Below are 6,705 nucleotides of genomic sequence, written 5' to 3' on the forward strand. Positions count from 1 at the left end.
TCTTTAAATTCTAATCAGGAGTTCAGAAACCATCCTTTTTGGAAATTAGACTTTCCTTGTTTTAAACCTGCAGGCCAATTCATATGATCTATGAGTACAAAAGGTTCTTCACAAGATCCGCATGATCTTGTTTCCCAATATCTTTCTTATTTCCTATGTTAAATACATAACCTTGTTAATTTTATTGAAGCCAAAGTGAGGTTTGCACTGGTGCAATTTTTTGTAATGTGTACTATGTTTCCACTCCAGAAATGCAAATGAGTAGAAAATTATAATGTTTCCCAGAAGAAAGAGTTCTGGGTTTTCCCTGAATTTATTATTTTGCATGCAGAAGGTGTTCAGACTTCTTCCATTTCACTTCTGTCAGTGTCCTTGCTAGGATAAAAAGAGGTGGGCAGAGTACAACTTACATAGTCAGGTTTCAGGGGATGTAGTTGCACTCACCTCTTTGATCTGCTCTCAAAGGTAGGGCTGTTAATAGCAGGACTTTTATTTACCTGCATAAATAAGTGTCTGTGAGCTCTACATGCAGCACAAAATGGGGATAAATTTAGAATGTGAACCAGGACAGTTGCATCTTGTTCCAGTGCAGCACAAGGCTGCTCTTCCTGTCCCTGTCTTAACTCATTGGCTCATTAAGTACCTACCTGGTATTTATTTAGCTTGGGAAATGGAAGCAAACACAATCTCCAACAAATAGAGAAGACTTCAGTGTATTCCATAGCATCTACGCCTCAGACACATTGGGAAAACTTAAGCCTCATGTGTGAGGAAGCTGAGCAAATATCCAAAGGCTGCTATCTTCTCTCATCCCTAAATGCTGTTCTTGTGAGTTGTCTTCCCTACTGGGAACTTTGATAGCCACTGCTCATACAACTCTTGGCTTGGGAAGAGGTGAAAAGATAATAGTTCTCTACAGAACCTTTCATCAGCATTAGGTATTTCAAAGGAAACTCAAGAACAGTAGTTCAGTACTGACTTACCTTTCCAGATAATGTGTGCATGCATGGGAGTCCTGGAGCATGAGTTAGAGTTACAAAATGCTGCAGTCTCTCACATCAGGCTTGTCCTGCCTTGAGATGTGTACAAGTGCTTCTTGGGTTTCATGCTTTGCCCCCTGCTAGAACTAAACATCCCCTTTTCTCTCTTAGAAAGCTAAATTTTGTTCTGAGCTTCTAAAACTTAAATTATAAGAAGGGTAGCCCATTGGGAAGTGAGAGGAAAGATGGCTCTTAGCTCATTCACTATCCTGAAGGATTCTAGAGTGGAAATAATTCTTGTGCAGGAGCCTGGGTGATTCTGCTTTTGAATGGTGGACTGCAGTTCCCTGCAGCATTTAGCCTTGCAAGGAATGCTGCCTTTAATGGTGCTTTTGGAAGCCAGGAAACCATCAAACTTAAATTATATTAGCTTTGTTCTGCTAATGCAACAGGACACTTCCCCTACTTTCTGTAGCTTTGGTGTATCTTTAATGCACGAATACAGTAGGAGCTGGAACAGGAACTGGCAGGTTTTTACTTAGTCTATGGAAGTATCTTCTGGCATCTTTCTTCTGTAGACTCAAGTATGTGGTGAAATGCACTGGCATTAAAAAAAAAATAAAAATCAGGAACCGTGCAGTTTGCAGCTGTTCCACAAGCAAAATCATTTCCGTGAAGATGTTACTGCTGAACGTTCCCTCCATGCTTATTAAGGTAACATGGTTCTGGAATGAATGACAACCAATTTAGGTCTGGATACTTTGCATTCAGTGTCATGTTAAATCAGGAAGTAATCTTATCTGTCAGTTGTCCATTCCTCCTTTTTTTCTGTAAGGACATGCCCTTGGTTTCAAATGGCCTTATATGCCTCAGCGGATGCTGAATAGACAGCCTACTGAAGCACAAAAGGAGAGACTTAGAAGAAACTTTAAATCTGTATGGAAAAATGGATCAATTGGATGCCATTTTAGCCAAGGATTTTGCTTTGGCAATGGTGGTCTTGCCCACCACTGAAAAGCACCTCTTCTTTGTGATTTTGTAACACCCTGAGAAAACAGGCTTTATGAATGCTTCCTCTGGAGAAGAGCCACAGCTCAGCCCACATGAGTGGTCACTATCCAAAGGACCTTTGTGGATAATGACCAACAGCTCAGGTTGTTGAGAAGGACACTTGGAGTAAATATTACACTGTTCCCTGGTCCCAAGAAATAATCTGTTCTTCAAACAGGGAAGAGATGAAGCCTGACAAGTGTTGGCAAACATTTGCCTGGAGCTTCAGCAGTTCTGGAGTTTAAATTCTGGCCTTCGTTTTTACTGCTGATGGACCTTCCTCTCATCATGGTACAGTGCCTGCATTCTGCTTTGTAAGGTCAAGGGTCAGTTTGCCCCAAAATCCAGTTTAGGTGCTCAGTGAACTTAAGGAAGAGAGGGAAAGTTCAGAAAAAACATCTGCAGAGAATTCTGCACAGCTTTGCAGATTGCTAAATGTTTCCTCCCACCACCATCTAGGTGGTGAGATGTGCTAATGACAAATTATGTCATTTTAGCAGCTAGGCAGTATGTGATAGCCTGGGACAGCTGGGCAAGAGTTTTGTTACTTTCAGGGATATTTTGTTAAAACACTGAGGTGAAACAACTCCACCTAAAGAAAGAAAAAGCTCTGGATTTTTACAGCTCTTCATATTTGCGATTTACGCTTCCTGGAAAATTTAAAGAATTTGCTATTGGAGGATCATGGGTTTGCAATGCTTGCTCTTCTCCCCCCACAAGCACCCTTTTGTTTTCTTTTGTTTTTAGAAGGACGGTATCTGGGATTTTGAGGCCAGCAGGACAAAAAAAAAATCTTTCCATAAAGTAGTTTATATATTATAAATATATTTCTATATAAATAAAACTTAATATAAAAATTTATATATAAAAATATATAAATAAGAAAAAATATATATTTATATATAAATAAAACAAATTTTCTGGGTATCATAGATCTTTGAGCACAACAGGGAAGGACGCTCCTGTGAATTATTGTGTTAAAACTAATTTGTTCAACCAGGGACCTGAGAAGCATCTCTAGCAGGAGTCCAGGAGACTGTATTGAAAAAGGGGGTGGTGGAAGAAGGAGGAAGAAAGGCTGGCACATTTTAACTTGGCACATGCTGAGTATCTTCCATTTAAGTGTCCTTGCCACCACTTAACTTTGGTGGATATCAGATGTTTCACCATCTTTCTGAGAATGGTAGATTTCTCATACTTGTTTTGAAAATTGTTAACTTTAGATGCTTTTGATGACCATGCTAGCAGAAACAAAAAAAATTTCTGGTGGTGACCATTGGAGAGAACAGTACCCCAAGGGAAAAGACAGAAAAAACACAGGACTTGAGCAGTTTTAGAAAATAAATCCTATTAAACACAGGTGAGCTTATTTAAAGGGTGGTTGGAACTACTTACTGGCTATAGGAAGTTTCCTTATGTCTTTCCATTTCTATGATCTATGAAATTGTCACTCATGATGAAGTCATAACTGCATTAAGTTCACTAAGAAAACATCACTTGCTGAACTGTATGGGTTTTCCCTAATTGCAGGCCTTCAGCAGGATTTGTAGAAGTTGGGTATGAAAGTGTGCAAATGTTCTCTGTTGGATGAAGCACGGGATCCATGAATGTTTTTCTGTGGTAGCGTGCTTTTAATTTCCAGGCCTTCTGCTTCCCTACAAGAAGGATTTAATAGTCCCTTTGGACTAGGGGTGCTGCAGGGACATGGTTTTGTGAGAGGCAGTCAGGAATTCCTGCCACTGATCATGGGCTGACCCTGAAGTGAGTTATTTCAGCTGGAGAAGCCAGCTGCTTCCAGATGCCTAAGAGTGCTTTGTCATTGGCATAAAATTATTATGGCTGTGAAGAAAATGAGCATGATACCTTCAAAGTGTCTCAATTTAAACTATCAAAGATTTTATAAAAATTCCTTTTGGTGTTAAAAACTAGCCATGGAGGAAAGCCCTTTAGGGCTTAGGTATTGCTTAGGTGATGGAAAGCACCACCTGAGGGCCCCAATGGGCTTAGGTAGTGATAGGAGAGAATCCCAAAGTGAAGCAGCAGCCAGGGTTGCTCAGCTGTGGTTCAGTTCAACAGCAGCAGGGAAGATGGGCCTTGTGTAAGGGCTTCACAGTGGGTGGATGAGGCAGAAGATACGTTCTGTGTTCTTGCACTGGTTAAAGACATGGGAATTGCCTGGTTCAGCAGCTCTGCTCCACCCACGAGGGATTTACCTGCTCCTGCCAGGCTGCCCACAGGTATCCTCTGAATCAGTTTTCAGATCAAAGAAAAACACAGGAGTTAGGAGTAAGTGGGGAGGACACAACTGGGATAGATTAGACAACAAAGATCAAGGGTGCATCTTTTGAAAGTTTCCAGGATGTCTCTCTCCTTAGCTCTCTCAGGAACCATTGTATATTACTTCAGCACAGACTTTGGAACCCTCAGAAACCTTGTCTGTCTGCAAGTACAGCCTCTAGGGCCTGGGTTGCAGCAGCTACTAAACATCCCATCAGCCAAACTGAGTGACTGCATGAATCATGTCTGTCCCTGAGGATTCATCCCAGACCCTCTGGGGATCAGAGGTGCTGACATACCCAGGCTGTGCTTCCCAGACAGCCTCAGGTAGAGGACAGTCACTGAGATCCTCACTGTAAGCAAGAGAAATGGCACCTGTGGGAAGGTGCAAAAGCAGAACTCCAGGTATCTAAATGCTTCTAAAGTCCAAAACCAGAGTTCAGCATGTACTCTGAAGAAATGACATGGCACTGTGGGGAACATTGATAACAGGATTAGACATACCTATTGCATCACTGTGTCATCTACATAAGCTGCTTGTGCATCTGAGCTGAAAATGCCACAAATGCCACTTAGCCTTTGACATAACATTTATCTATCACGTACTTGTTTTTATGGCTTGAGCTGACCTTTTCCTCCTGCTGCTCCTACTGCAGGAGTCAAACAATCTCTTCACCCTTTCCCCTACCTGAGACATCCTTTTGTCACAGCTGCCAGAAATTTCCGGTACCAGGTAAGTAAATAAGCCAGCCTGACAATTAGGACATTCCCCTCGCTGTTGCTTATTCAACAACAAAAAACTCATTGCCTTTGTCGAAGCATCAGCTGGAGAATTTTACAAATATTCATGAGGGTAATTTGTGTGTCTTAACATTCCTGTGAGAGAGCCTTATTACCCCCCCAACTAAAGATGATGAAATTTATGTGCAGAGAGGTGAAATGAAATGATGTTCTCCAGGCTATGTGATGAGTCAGTGACTGAGCAGGAGATTAAACCCAGCAGTCCTGGCTCCACAGACACAGCCCAGTTGTGTAACCACTGTTCAACTTATCACTCGATCACTAACACAGAGAGAGACTGTGGCTGTGCCAGCTTAACGCCTATCTTTCACCATAGATTGAATGCAAATATGGCAAAATATTGGCAGTTTGTTCCAGGGGGGAGAGAGGGGTGGGGAGCAGCCAACTCTGGGGATCGGGTCCGCCCCGATGCTCCATTTACACACACAGACACTGGGCAGCGCTGCGGTGGAACCCGGGGCACTGAGTACCGGGGTGGGGAAAGGAGACAGGGAAAATTCACTGCCCTCCCTCCCATCGTGCTCCCACTTGCATTCCCACACCCAGTAATTAGCTGCAGGTTCCACCTCCAGCCTGCAAGGTGCAGGGCTGCGGGTTGCACCAAGCTCTGAAGGGATCCTTGCACACTGAGTAGAGTAGGAAGAGTCGGGATTTTTAGGGATGAGAGATCTGTTTACATGGTTGATGGTGTGTCCTCCAGAACAGAAAAAAGTCGATCTTATTGAGAAGAAATTAGGTTGATGAAACGAAGATTTTTTTTCTTGTGCTGTTGGTCTGTCTTTCATTTTTTACTTGGTGAAAGAAAAATGATGGTGAAAACTGGACCTGAAGTGCAAGTTTTCATTTCAGAATGTTATTTCAAAGGCTCTTTAGTTTCAGAATATTCAGCAATGCAGAATATGTCTGCCTTTTGACTTACTTTTCAGCTGAAAAATATGACTGATTTGGAACCTTTTGATTTTTTTATATTGCCATCCTGACTTTTGAATGGAAACCAACACTCATCAGCATGTCTGAGGAGAAAGAAAAGTTGTTTCTTTTGAATAGTTCCAGTAAATGCAAAGCTATTATTTAAAGTGTTTAAGAGGCAGCTTCACTGCTAAGCTACTCCTGGGTTTATCAACATGATCTGTCTGTACCAAGTAATTTTGCTAGCTATGGGAGTGACCACAGACCAAAACCACTGTCGTGCACAGTCATCATCCCTGCTGCCCGACAGTACCAGTGTGTAGCTCTAAAACCAAATTATCAGCAGCCATCTTCAGCAAGAAACCCTGCAGTGTAGTTGTTGGAGCAGTTGCAGCATGTGTGTGACCATAGTGATTGGGTAAGCCTTTCCCACTGACTCCAATAGCAGCTCAGAAATAAAAAAAAAAAGTTAGGGAAAGAGGGAATTTGTGGCACTCCCTGTGCTGCTCTATCCTGGGGAAGGAAAATCTGCTTCAATAGGAAACCTAGTACTGGCTATGCTTATTCTGTCTCCCAACCATGGAGTTAGGGAACTGCTCCTGGATGTCTTCCCACCAGACCATATTTAGCAGAAACCTGTGGCTTACTTGTGTAGCTTAATTTTGAGTTTTGAAATTTCATAACTTTA

Source organism: Agelaius phoeniceus, chromosome 3, assembly GCF_051311805.1.
Source record: "Agelaius phoeniceus isolate bAgePho1 chromosome 3, bAgePho1.hap1, whole genome shotgun sequence".
NCBI classification, from domain to species: Eukaryota; Metazoa; Chordata; class Aves; order Passeriformes; family Icteridae; genus Agelaius; species Agelaius phoeniceus.